We start from the raw sequence: 14,362 nt of genomic DNA, 5'->3' as shown, positions 1-14,362 counted from the left end.
GCAGACAGTTTTGAAGCAGAATCAAATCCATAAAAACTGACATTTTGTCCAATGAGTAGTGATTGTGATGTATATAGACGACTCGGTCTGTCACCATGTACTTGGCATGGTTCACTCGAGAAAATGATCTTCTTCTGCTCTGCTGTTGACGGCAAATCAAACAGTTTCTGTAGGACACATCATGGAAATAGTAAGGTACATTTCCGGAAGAAAATTGTGCGCTCGCTTCAGCGGTCTAACAAGTATTTTTATGGTTTAAAAAAATGCGGAGAAATGGAAACAGCAAACGTACCACATTGATGTTGCAACCCAGGGGAGGTCTGTTGAAGATGGTCAGAGACTGTAGGATAAGGAACATGGAGCCTGGAGAGTGTGACCAGCAGCTCACTAGTAGGTTGACCTCTACCCCTCTAGTACACGCTGCGCTGACTTAATCGCAGGCCAGAACCTAAAACATAAATGGACTTGATTGGTTAGATGTTTAAAACATATACACAACATACATCCAATACATTTCCTCATGAAAAAATATGATACACTATTACATACATTTAGAGAATCATTGAGGAGCGAATCCTAAACTTCCAATTATGTCAAATTTTCACTCAGGCATTGATATCAATGGGAGAAGTGAAAATTCAACTCAAGTGGAAGTTAGGATTCGCCCGAGTACTGACAGTCACCCGAGTGGCTCAGTGAACAGGGACAGTGGAAGATAGTCCATGACTGAGATGTAGACATATTTATGGACGTCTGCGATGACAGAGAGGACGGTGGATAGATCATCTGAGCGTCCATAAGCTGATATCTGGGGTGGAGCACTCTGAAACAATAGGAAAGTTTAAGTATCAGTAGCATTATGCAAAACATGAGTGGAAGGGGTTAAATAGTCAAAGACTGTCCCAAAGGACACCATTTCCTCCCATAGGGCTCTGGTCCAAAGTAGTGCACTATGTAGGGAATAGGGCGCCAATTGGGACACAGTAAAGCAAGAAGATCCAACTCACAGAAAGATATACTTGTGCAGGGAGGGGGCAGAGTATCGGGCAGGCCAGAAGGGGGGGGTAAGGAACCATTTTTCTGAGCACCAATGTTCCAGTACACCCCGAAATATCCTTGACGCATCCTGTGCCAGGCAGCTGTAGTCCTCCATGGAAACTCCCACGTCCTTCACCTGAGATGAACAGAGATAATCAATCCACCAATCAATGCATTGGAAAATATACGATAAGGAGATGCAGCAGTTCTTACATGGCTCATCTTTTAGCCTGGATTCCAACTGACATGTTCAGATGATGTTTTCTATAAAAACAAAATGACCCAGAGAGGAGGGTATTTTATGTCAGTACTTTAGGAAATACCTGTGTGAGGGACCGCCCAATCCATGTTGGGTACTGCCCAGGTAGAGGTGTTTCTGATCCACGACCCACAGCTTGGTGTGGATGATACCTCCCGTACCTCTGCACCTGAACACAGAAAGGAAGCAGAGGTTAGACACACATAACAAGCAATCTTAAAAAATATATATAGTTTGAAAGATACAGTATTTTAACACTGGCATTTACATTTAGGTCATTTAGCAGACACCCTTATTCAGAGCGAATACAGTCATTATATTCAACTAAGGTAGGACAGACAACCACATATCACAGTCGTTACATTCAACTAAGGTAGGACAGACAACCACATATCAGTCATTTGCAAGTTATTTACAGAATACATGCATAACCTGAAAAACAAATCCCATGAGAAGGCCAGAGGGTCCCGCTGTGGCAACAGTGAGAGATGTGCAAGCTGCTGCATTTACCTGTATCTGGATAAAAATCAGCCGTGTCTCGAGTATCAGTCTGAGGACCATTAACAGCAATCTGAAGTTTCACTCCTTTTTGCTTCAAGTTCCATCAGCTGCTTGAAGACCTGTTTTCCCTGTAAAAAATAAAAAATAAACACATGCAAGTCAAAGTGAGAACAATAAAATCCCCTCACATCAAAATATAACTGATCAGTGCGAGAGAAAAAAAACAATGTACAAAAGAGCTTAACGTTAGAGCTATCCTAAACATCCACTGGTACTCTTGGAATGGGGAAGTTATTTGAGATTTTGATTAAGTTGTATATCATCACCACAACACAAAGCACAAATTAATAGACTACAATGTTTTACCTTCACATTTTTTTATTTTAAATATGGTAAACCCAAAAATGAGTTAAATATCTAAAACTCAACTATTTTCTCCTCCTACCTGTACAGCACTAGGCTCTGTGAATCCCAGGTCAGTGTCTCGGAGGGTAAAGTAGAAAGCAGCTATGTCCACAGAGCTGTTTTCCCTGGTCAGTAGGTTAGTCCATGTATCAGAGATGCTTGGCATGGATGAGGAATGCGGTGGGTAAAATAGGCCTTCACAGATGCTCTCCACCAGGCTCACACTGATTAGAGAGAAGACCAAAACATTTAGCAACTCAATTCAAACTGTATTTGTAAACTGTATACAATTCATTTCAAACTGTATACAATTCATTTCAAACTGTATACAATTCAATTCAAACTGTATTTGTAAACTGTATACAATTCATTTCAAACTGTATACAATTCATTTCAAACTGTATACAATTCAATTCAAACTGTATTTGTAAACTGTATACAATTCATTTCAAACTGTATACAACTCAATTCAAACTGTATTTGTAAACTGTATACAATTAATTTCAAACTGTATACAATTCAATTCAAACTATATTTGTAAACTGTATACAATTAATTTCAAACAGTATACAATTCAATTCAAACTGTATTTGTAAACTGTATACAATTCAATTCTATTCGAGCTACAGCAGTGCTCCAGACACAAGCCTTTTTTTGCACTAATTATCTTGCACTGAGTATGCACACACACACACACACACACACACACACACACACACACACACACACACACACACACACACACACACACACACACACACACACACGTTCATACTCACCACATACGCTGTTGCCTGGTAACTTTACCCCTACTGATATGTACAGTACATAGCTACCTCAACAATCCCTTACCCCTGCACATCAAGCAGAAGGAGATCCCTGCCAAGTACATGGTGACAGACAGAGTCGTCTATATACAGTGCATTAGGAAAGTATTCAGTATTCACATTTTGTTACAATACAGCCTTATTCTAAAATTGATTCAATTGTCCCTCCGCCCCCCTCATCAATCTACACACAATACCCCATAATGACAAAGCAAAAACTGGTTTAGAATTTTTTGCAAATGTATAAAAAAAAAATTTAAAAAATCAAATATCACATTTACAGAGATGTAAATGTACTTGAACCCGATCGAATTGACTAGTCTTGTATTGTGTTGGATCTGAGCTTTGACTGCTGCTGTTGGTGGGTGGGCGTTTTTTTTGGCTAATGTTTTGTGAAAAGCAGGAATTCGAGAGGCATATTGTTTCCCAGTTTTGCATGAATCTTCTTCTCTGTCCTCTTTCTTCTCAGAGTCTTCCTCTTGGTCTAACCGGTTCAACATTACAGTCCAATTCTTAGCTCCCTGTTTACAAATAATTTCCCAGAGTCAGGAATGTAGAAAATGTCCGAAATTAATAGTTTAAAATGTATTTAAAAAAAAATCTTAGTTGCAAGGTGTGTGTGAGTAATTAAGATATTATAGATAATAAAAAGTGACAGGGACAAGAGCAGTGTAAAAGTCTTTCCATTTCAAATGAATAATTTCAGTGTCCCATCTACAGTTTCATCAATGCAAAGTAACAGAAAGCAAATGATCAATACATCCTAAAGACGTGTATGATTTCATTTGATTTGAGGAGTAAATCATACAGGACAAGGCCAACGCTTAAAAAGTGTCTTCACCACAGTTTAATTAAGGATAGGCGTTCTGTCAACAGGATAGTTGTAAATCATGCAGCGCGTTATGTCAAGATCACAGATTTTAGAGAAACAACAAATGTCGGTAGATATAAGTGTCTTATATTGGCTGAAAGCTTAAATTCTTGTTAATCCAACTGCACTGTCCAATTTACAGTAGCTATTACTGCTAATAAATGCCATGCTATTGTTTGAGGAGAGCTCCAAACAACAAAACACTTTTTTCACCGCGATAGGATTGATAAATTCACCTCTGAAGGTGAAATGTGTACTTACATTCTGAAATTTTGCTCTGATTTATCATCCAAAGGGTCCCAGAGATAACATGAAGTGTCGTTTTGTTAGATAAAATCATTTTTAATATCCTAAAAAGGTCCATATAGCATGCACGATCCATTTTGTATTTCCACTCGTTCAATTTGCAAAGAAAGGAATCTGTGAAAATCTCACGCTAAACGTTGTTTCAACAAGTCAGATCACGTTCGTATGTATTCCTCAGAGATCCTAGAAGGTAACAAGACTTCACTATATCATTAGGGGTGTAGTATATTCTATAGGACACCATATTTGGTCAGAGAGCGACGCCTTCATGGCACGACGATGACGCTGACGGTCATCACTTGAACGACTGTATCTTTGTCAAATAAGCACCAATCGGGGTCAAACAAAGCTAGCTAGATAACCAATGAGCTGGGCTTTACCATGTATGTGTCGTAAAATGTAGCTACTAACCTTGTACGATAGCATGCCTTTTCATTTTGGACAGAAATTATAAGGATATTCAGAGTTATGAAGTTATGAAAACTGGTTATTTTGCAAGTGTTGAACTTATGATATGGCTACTAATACTTGGAAAGCTAAATCAAAGTCCAAGTATACAGATTTGACGATATTCTTGTAGAAAAATGTAATATGAATGCAAATGTCTCCTTCACAATTTGCCCAAATGTACCAGGGGACTCCACACTAAAAGTCTTGTAGTTCACTCATACTTCAAGTTATCCATCTGAAACTTTGCTGCTGCCATCTTGTGGACACTACCGGAATTACAACCTGAGTGATGGCTGGAACTGTGACCTTTCTCTTGCATTTCAAAGTGGTGGTAGAAAAAAACGTTTGTTTATTTTCTTTGTTTTTTCTTCTACCAAATCTATTGTGTTATATTCTCCTACATTCAATTCACATTTCCACAAACTTCAAAGTTTTTCCTTTCAAATGGTACCAAGAATATGCATATCTTTGCTCCAGGGCCTGAGCTACACGCAGTTAGATTTGGGTATGTAATTTAGGCGAAAATTGAAAAAAAAGGGGGCTATCCTTCAGAAGCTTTAGGTTTAGCTAACATGCTAAGTAGTTGCACAGTTGCTTATGAACAAAAATGATCTGTGAAGAGATCCGAACACGTAACCTTTGGATTGCTAGATGTTCGCGGTATACCCACTGTCGTTTCGTTTTAATTTACCTATGAAAAGTCGGATGAGGAAGGCGGAAGAGCTAACTCACTCAATTCAAAAATCCCCCACCTCTAAAAACGTGCTCTTATTTTTTCTGAAACGGGTTGACCTTCTGACTTGCACCTCCACTACAGCAGATTTCCTTCAAAGCTCCATCTTCAAGTAGCTACGGCCTCAGCGCACCAAGTCACAAAAGTTAGACTAGCTAATGTTTTCGCGCAAAATAAATAATAGAACAAAGTTACGGTTACACATTGTACCCGGTAACTTATTTTGTTCAACATTATGTTTGTTAGCTTAATTAACATTAGCAAGCTTAAACGGGTAAACTGCGACACCACACACAAAACAAATTGAAGCAACCGTGATTGACATACAGTACTAGTCAAAAGTTTGGATACACCTACTCATTCAAGGGTTTTTCTTTAGTTTTTTAACAATTTTCTACATTGTAGAATAACAGACATCAAAACTATGAAATAACACATATGGAATCATGTAGAAACCAAAAAAGTGTTAAACAAATCAAAATATATGTTTGATTTTAGATTCTTCAAAGTAGCCACCCTTTAACTTTATGACAGCTTTGCACACTCTTGGAATCCTCTCAACCAGCTTCATGAGGTAGTCACCTGGAATGTATTTCAATTAACAGGAGTGCCTTGTTAAAAGTTAATTTGTGGAATTTCTTTCCACAATGCATTTGAGCCAATCATTTGTGTTGTGACAAGGTAGGGGTGGAATACAGAAGATAGTCCTATTTGGTAAAATACCAAGTCCTTATTATGGCAAGAACAGCTGAAATAAGCAAAGAGAAATGACAGTCCATCATTACTTTAAGACATGAAGGTCAGTCAATCTGGAAAATTTCAAGAATTTTGAAAGTTCCTTCACAAATGAAGTCGCAAAAACCATCAAGCGCTATGATGAAACTAACTCACATGAAAGGAAGACCCAGAGATACCTCTGCTGCAGAGGATAAGTTGATTTGAGTTCACTGCACCTCACCTTATGGCTTGGGGATAGAAGCTGTTTGGAAGCCTCTTGGACCTAGACTTGGAATTCTTGTACCGCTTGCCGTGTGGTAGCAGAGAGAACAGTCTATGACTAGGGTGGCTGGAGTCTTTGACAATTTGTAGGGCCTTCCTCTGACACCGCCTGGTATAGAGGTCCTGGATGGCAGGAAGCTTGACCCCAGGTATGTACTGGGCCGTACGCACTACCCTCTGTAGTGCCTTGCAGTCAGAGGCCGAGCAGTTGCCATACCAGGCAGTGATGCAACCAGTCAGGATGCTCTCGATGGTGCAGCTGTAGAACCTTTTGAGGATCTGAGGACCCATGCCAAATCTTTTCAGTCTTTTGAGGGGGAATAGGTTTCGTTGTGCCCTCTTCAAGACTGTCTTGGTGTGCTTGGACCATGTTAGTTTGTTGGTGATGTGGACACCAAGGAACTTGAAGCTCTCAACCTGCTCCACTACAGCCCCATTGGTGCTCGGTCCTCCTTTTCCTGTAGTCCACAATTATCTCCTTAGTCTTGATCACATTCAGGGAGAGGTTGTTGTCCTGGCACCACACGGCCAGGTCTCTGACCTCCTCCCTATATGCTGTCTCGTCGTTGTTGATGATCAGGCCTACCACTGTTGTGTCATCGGCAAACTTAATGATGGTATTGGAGTCGTGCCTGGCTGTGCAGTTATGAGTGAACAGGGAGTACAAAAGGGGACTGATCACGCATCCCTGAGGGGCCCCTGTGTTGAGGATCAGTGTGGTGGATGTGTTGTTACCTAACCTTAACACCCGGAGGGCAGCCTTTCAGGAAGTCCAGGATCTAGTTGCAGAGGGAGGTGTTTAGTCCCATGGTCCTTAGCTTTCTGATAAGCTTTGAGGGCACTATGGTGTTGAATGCTGAGCTGTAGTCAATGAATAGCATTCTCACAAAGGTGTTCCTTTTGTCCAGGTGTGAAAGGGCAGTGTGGAGTGCAAAAGAGATTGCATCATCTGTGGATCTGTTGGGGCGGTATGCAAATTGGAGTGGGTCTAGTGTTTCTAGGATAATGGTGTTGATGTGAACCATGACCAGCTTTTCAAAGCACTTCATGGCTACAGACGTGAGTGCTTCGGGTCGGTAGTCATTTAGGCAGGCTACCTTAGTGTTCTTGGGCACAGGGACTATGGTGGTCTCCTTGAAAGATGTTGGTATTACAGACTCAGACAGGGAGAGGGTGAAAATGTCAGTGAAGACACTTGCCAGTTGGTCAGCGCATGCTCGGAGTACACGTCCTGGTAATCTGTCTGGCCCTGCGGCCTTGTGAATGTTGACCTTTTTAAAGGTCTTACTCACATCAGCTGCGGAGAGCTTTATCACACAGTCGTCCGGAACAGCTGGGGCTCTCATCCATGTTTCAGTGTTACTTGCCTCGAAGCGAGAAGTAATTTAGCTCGTCTGGCAGGCCTGTGTCACTGGGCAACTCTCGGCTGTGTTTCCCTTTGTAGTCTGTAATATTTTTCAAGCCCTGCCACATCCGACAAGCGTCGGAGCCGGTGTAGTACGATTCAAAATCAAATCAAAATCAAATTTTATTTGTCACATACACATGGTTAGCAGATGTTAATGCAAGTGTAGCGAAATGCTTTTGCTTCTAGTTCCGACCATGCAGTAATATCTAACAAGTAATCTAACCTAACAATTTCACAACAACTACCTTATACACACAAGTGTAAAGGAATGAATAAGAATATGTACCTAAAAATATATGAATGAGCGATGGCCGAACGGCATAGGCAAGATGCAGTAGATGGTATAGAGTACAGTATATACATATGAGATGAGTAATGTAGGGTATGTAAACATTATATAAAGTGGCATTGTTTAAAGTGGCTAGTGATACATTTATTACATACATTTTTCCATTATTAAAGTGGCTGGAGTTGAGTCAGTATGTTGGCAGCAGCCACTCAACGTTAGTGATGGCTGTTTAACAGTCTGATGGCCTTGAGATAGAAGCTGTTTTTGTTTTTGCGTCACGGAAGATAGAATAACAATGATCCTGTCACAAAAACAGCCGTGTTGAAGAGAACGCCAAGGCGCAGCGGGAATGTGGATACTCATATTTTAATTCAAACAAAAGGAGTAAAGCATCCACTGAACAAAAATAATGCACACGACAGGAACAGTCTTGCAGGCACACAAAACACAGTGCAAGAACAACCACCCACACAACATTTAACAAACACAAACCACCTGCCACATCCTGACCAAGACTAACACAATACACCCTCTGCTGGTCAGGACGTGACAGTACCCCCCCTTCAAGGTGCAGTCCCCGGGATGCACCTAAAAAAAGAAAAACACAAGAAAATCCCCAATACCCCAACAAACAATAACCCCTAACAAATAAGGGAGGGAAGGGAGGGTGGCTGCCGTCACCGACGGCACTGTGCTACACCCACCTACCAACCCACCTATCCTGGAGGTGGCTCAGGTGCAGGACGTGGACCTTGCGCCACCTTCGGCGTCGCCCACTTCGGTGGCGCTGCTAGCTGTGCCGGGCAGAAGGGCCACTTGGGCTGACCCTGGCAGACGGACCACTCGGGCTGGGCCGGAGGACAGGAGGGCCCCTCGGGCTGGGCCGGAGGACAGGAGGGCCACTCTGGCAGCTCCGGGCAGTCTGGCCACTCTGGCAGCTCCGGGCAGTCTGGCCACTCTGGCAGCTCCGGGCTGTCGGGCCACTCTGGCAGCTCCGGGCAGTCGGGCCACTCTGGCAGCTCCGGGCAGTCGGGCCACTCTGGCAGCTCCGGGCAGTCGGGCCACTCTGGCAGCTCCGGGCAGTCGGGCCACTCTGGCAGTTCCGGGCAGTCGGCCACTCTGGCAGTTCCGGGCAGTCGGGCCATTCTGGCAGTTCCGGGCAGTCGGGCCACTCTGGCAGTTCCGGGCAGTCGAGCCACTCTGGCAGTTCCGGGCAGTCGGGCCACTCTGGCAGTTCCAGGCAGTCGGGCCACTCTGGCAGTTCCGGGCAGTCGGGCCACTCTGGCAGTTCCGGGCAGTCGGGCCACTCTGGCAGCTTCTGACTAGCGGGCGGCTCTGGCGGCTCCTGACTAGCGGGCGGCTCTGGTGACTCCTGACTGGCGGGCAGCTCTGGTGACTCCTGACTGGCGGGCAGCTCTGGCGACGTACGACTGGCGGGAAGCTTTGGCGACGTACGACTGGCGGGCAGCTCTGGCGACTTACGACTGGCGGGCAGCTCTGGCGACTCTTGACTGGCGGGCAGCTCTGGTGTCTTACGACTGGCGGGCAGCTCTGGTGACTGTTGACTGGTGGGCAGCTCTGGCGACTGTTGACTGGCGGGCAGCTCTGGTCACTGTTGACTGGCGGGCAGCTCTGGTAACTGTTGACTGGCACTCTAGTCTTGCCCCGTCAAACAGCCCTTGTGCCCCCCCCTAAAAAAATCTTGGGGGTGCCTCTCGGTCTCCCTTACCCGTCGTGTTCCCCAGTCCTCGCCAGACTTCTTCCGCTGCTTGGTCCTGGTTTGGTGGGTGGTTCTGTCACAAAAACAGCCGTATTGAAGAGAAGACCAAGGCGCAGCGGGAATGTGGATACCCATATTTTAATTCAAACAAAAGGAGTAAAGCATCCACTGAACAAAAATAATGCACACGACAGGAACAGTCTTGCAGGCACACAAAACACAGTGCAAGAACAACCACCCACACAACATTTAACAAACACAAACCACCTGCCACATCCTGACCGAAACTAACACAATACACCCTCTGCTGGTCAGGACGTGATAGATCCAGGGTTTTGCCAGCCCGGGTCGCGCATTCGATATGCTGATAAAATTTAGGGAGCCTTGTTTTCAGATGAGCCTTGTTAAAATCCCTAGCAACAATAAATGTAGCCTCAGGATATGTGGTTTCCAGTTTACATAGAGTCAAATGAAGTTCTTTCAGGGCCGTCGATGTGTCTGATTGGGGCGGGATATACACGACTGTGATTATGATCGAAGAGAATTCTCTTTGCGTTTGGAAATTTCTTGTAAGGAATTCTAGGTCAGGTTTAACAAAAGGACTTGAGTTCCTGTATGTTGTTATGATCACACCACCTCTCATTAATCATAAGGCATACACCCCCGCCCTTCTTCTTACCAGAGAGATGTTTGTTTCTGTCGGCGCGATGCGTGAAGAAGCCAGGTGGCTGTACCGACTCTAATGACATATCCCGAGTGATGTTTCTGTGAAACAAAGAACGTTACAATCTCTGATGTCTCTCTGGAAGGCAACCCTTGCTCAGATTTTGTCTACCTTGTTGTCAAGAGACTGGACATTGGCGAGTAGTATGCTCGGGAGCAGTGCGCAATGTGCCCTTCTACGGAGCCTGACCAGAAGACCGCTCCGTCTGCCCCTTCTGCGGCGCCGTTGTTTTGGGTCGCCGGTTGGGATCCGATCCATTGTCCTGGGTGGTGGACCAAACAGAGGATCCGCTTCGGGAAAGTCGTATTCCTGGTCGTAATGTTGGTGAGTTGACGTTGCTCTTATATCCAATAGTTCCTCCAGACTGAATGTAATAAAACCTAAGATTACCTGGGGAAACAATGTAACAAATAACACATAAAAAAACAAAATACTGCATAGTTTCCTCGGAACGCGAAGCGAGGCGGCCATCTCTGTCGGCGCCGGAAGTAAAAAATAAAAAATTCGATCTTAGTCCCGTATTGATGCTTTGCCTGTTTGATGGTTCGTCAGAGGGCATAGCGGGATTTCTTATAAGCTTCCGGGTTAGAGTCCTGCTCCTTTAAAGCGGCAGCTCTACCTTTTGGATGTTGCCAGTAATCCATGGCTTCTGGTTGGGGTATATATGTACAGTCACTGTGGGGACAACGTCATTGATGCACTTATTGATGAAGCCAGTGACTGATGTGGTGTACTCTTCATTGCCATCGGAAGAATCCCGGAACATATTCCAGTCTGTGTTAGCAAAACAGTCCTGTAGTTTAGCATCTGCTTCATCTGACCATTTTTTTATTTACCGAGTCACTGGTGCTTCCTGCTTAATTTTTGCTTGTAAGCAGGAATCAGGAGTATAGAATTATGGTCAGATTTGCTAAATGGAGGGCGAGGGAGAGCTTTGTACGCGTCTCTGTGTGTGGAGTAAAGATGGTCTATAATTCTTTTCCCCTCTGGTTGCGCATCTAACATGCTGGTAGAAATTAGGTAAAACAGATTTAAGTTTCCCGGCCACTAGGAGCGCCGCCTCTGGATGAACGTTTTCCTGTTTGCTTATGCCGGTATACAGCTCATTGAGTGCGGTCTTAGTGCAGGATCGGTCTGTGGTGGTATGTAAGACAGCTACAACAAATACAGATGAAAACTCTCTCCGTAGATAGTGTGGTCTACAGCTTATCATGAGATACTCTACCTCAGGCGAGCAAAACCTTGAGACTTCCTTAGATATCGTGCACCAGCTTTTGTTTACAAATATACATAGACCTCCACCCCTTGTCTTACCAGAGGCTGCTGTTCTTTCCTGCCGATACAGTGTATAACCCGCCAGCTGTATGTCATTCATGTCATTGTTCAGCCACGACTTGGTGAAACATCAGATATTACAGTTTCTAATGTCCCGTTGGTAGGATATACGTTCTTTTAGTTTGTCCAATTTAATATCCAGAGATTGTTCATTGGCCAATAGTACATATGGCAGATTAGCCACTTGTTGGCCGATCCTCACAAGGCACCCCGATACCTCTTCCATCTTTTTCTCCTGCGAATGACGGGGATGAGTGCCTGTTCGGGTGTCTGAAGTAAATCCCTCTCGTCCGACTCATTAAAGAGAAATTATTCGTCCAGTTCAAGGTGAGTAATCGCTGTTTTGATTTCCAGAAGCTCTTTTCGGTCATAAGAGACAGTAGCAGCAACATTATGTACAAAATAAGTTACAAAAAATTTGAAAAAACTAACAAAATACCATGGTTGGTTAAGAGCCCATAAAATAGCAGGCATACCCTCCGGCGCCATCTTTGGGATGAGTTGGATGCAGGATGAAGGAAAAGCAGCCAACAAGTGTTCAGCATACGTGGCAACTCCTTCAAGACTGTTGGATAAGCATTCCAGGTGAAGCTTCCAGGTGACGGATCACCACCTCAAGCTGAACCTCGGCAAGACGGAGCTGCTCTTCCTCCCAGGGAAGGACTGCCCGTTCCATGATCTCGCCATCACGGTTGACAACTCCATTGTGTCCTCCTCCCAGAGTGCTAAGAGCCTTGGCGTGACCCTGGACAACACCCTGTCGTTCTCCGCTAACGTCAAGGCGGTGACTCGATCCTGTAGGTTCATGCTCGATCCTGTAGGTTCATGCTCTACAACATTTGCAGAGTACGACCCTGCCTTACACAGGAAGCGGCGCAGGTCCTAATCCAGGCACTTGTCATCTCCCGTCTGGATTACTGCAACTCGCTGTTGGCGGAGCTCCCTGCCTGTGCCATTACACCCCTACAACTCATCCAGAATGCCGCAGCCCGTATGGTGGAACCTTCCCAAGTTCTCTCACATCACCCCGCTCCTCCGCACACTCCACTGGCTTCCAGTTGAAGCTCGCATCTGCTACAAGACCATGGGGCTTGCCTACGGAGCTGTGAGGGGAACGGCACCTCCGTACCTTCAGGCCCTGATCAGTCCCTACAACCAAAAAAGGGCACTGCGTTCATCCACCTCTGGCCTGCTCGCCTCCCTACCTCTGCGGAAGCACAGTTCCCGCTCAGCCCAGTCAAAACTGTTCGCTGCTCTGGCACCCAATGGTGGAACAAGCTCCCTCACGACGCCAGGACAGCGGAGTCAATCACCACCTTCCGGAGACACCTGAAACCCCACCTCTTTAAGGAATACCTGGGATAGGATAAAGTAATCCTTCTACCCCCCCCACCCCCCCAAAAAGATATAGATTTACTATTGTAAAGTGGTTGTTCCACTGGATATCATAAGGTGAATGCACCAATTTGTAAGTCGCTCTGGATAAGAGCGTCTGCTAAATGACGTAAATGTAAAATGTAAATGAAGCTGGTTGAGAGAATGCCAATTGTGTGCAAAGCTGTCATCAAGGCAAAGGGTGGCTCATCCATATATTTTATACTTAAAATTCTTATCCGTATTAGGTTTTGTTGTGGAATTTGTTAGAAATTAGGTTTTTGTTGTGGAATAGTTAGATATTACCTGTTAGATACTGCTGCACTGTCGGATCTAGAAGCATAAGCATTACGCTACACTCGCAATAACATCTGCTAACCATGTGTATGTTACCAATAAAATTCAATTTTTTATTTGATTTTTTATTTGATTTGGCTACTTTGAATAATCTAAAATATATTTTGAATTGTTTAACACTTTTTTGGTTACCACATGATTCCATATGTCTTATTTCATAGTGTTGATGTCTTCACTATTATTCTACAATGTGGAAAATAGTTACAAAATTAAGAAAAACCCTTGAACTAGGTCCAAACTTTTGAAAGGGTACTCTATGTACGCATGGAACAAAGCTTGCCCCCTGTTGGTTTAAAATAAAACTTCACCTCACCAAAAAAACATGATCATAACCCACCAACCGGTGGCGCCATGGACCAAACGACAACAGTAGGTGACGTTGACGCCTGGGGATTCATGCCGCGTTCACAAAAATTGGGAGATCGGAACTCGGAAATCATTTACATTTACATTTTAGTCATTTAGCAGACGCTCTTATCCAGAGCGACTTACAGTAGTGAATGCATACATTTCATTTCATTTCATGCATTTTTTAAATTATTTTTTTTTGCATGGGGTTTTATTATTATTATTTTTTTATTTTTTTATGTAGGCGCTGACTTCATACGTCAGCGCCTTCATAACAACTGGGAATTCGGAAAAAAAACTAGCTCAGACTGAGAAAAATCGATTTGAACGGCCACCCAACTCGGAATACCAACTTATGAACTCGGGCCTCTTTCCGGAGCTCCAACTTTCCGACCCGAAGATCACTGACGTCATTATT

This window comes from Salmo trutta, chromosome 3, assembly GCF_901001165.1.
Source record: "Salmo trutta chromosome 3, fSalTru1.1, whole genome shotgun sequence".
In the NCBI taxonomy this organism is placed as follows: Eukaryota; Metazoa; Chordata; class Actinopteri; order Salmoniformes; family Salmonidae; genus Salmo; species Salmo trutta.
This window is presented reverse-complemented; position numbering follows the sequence as displayed.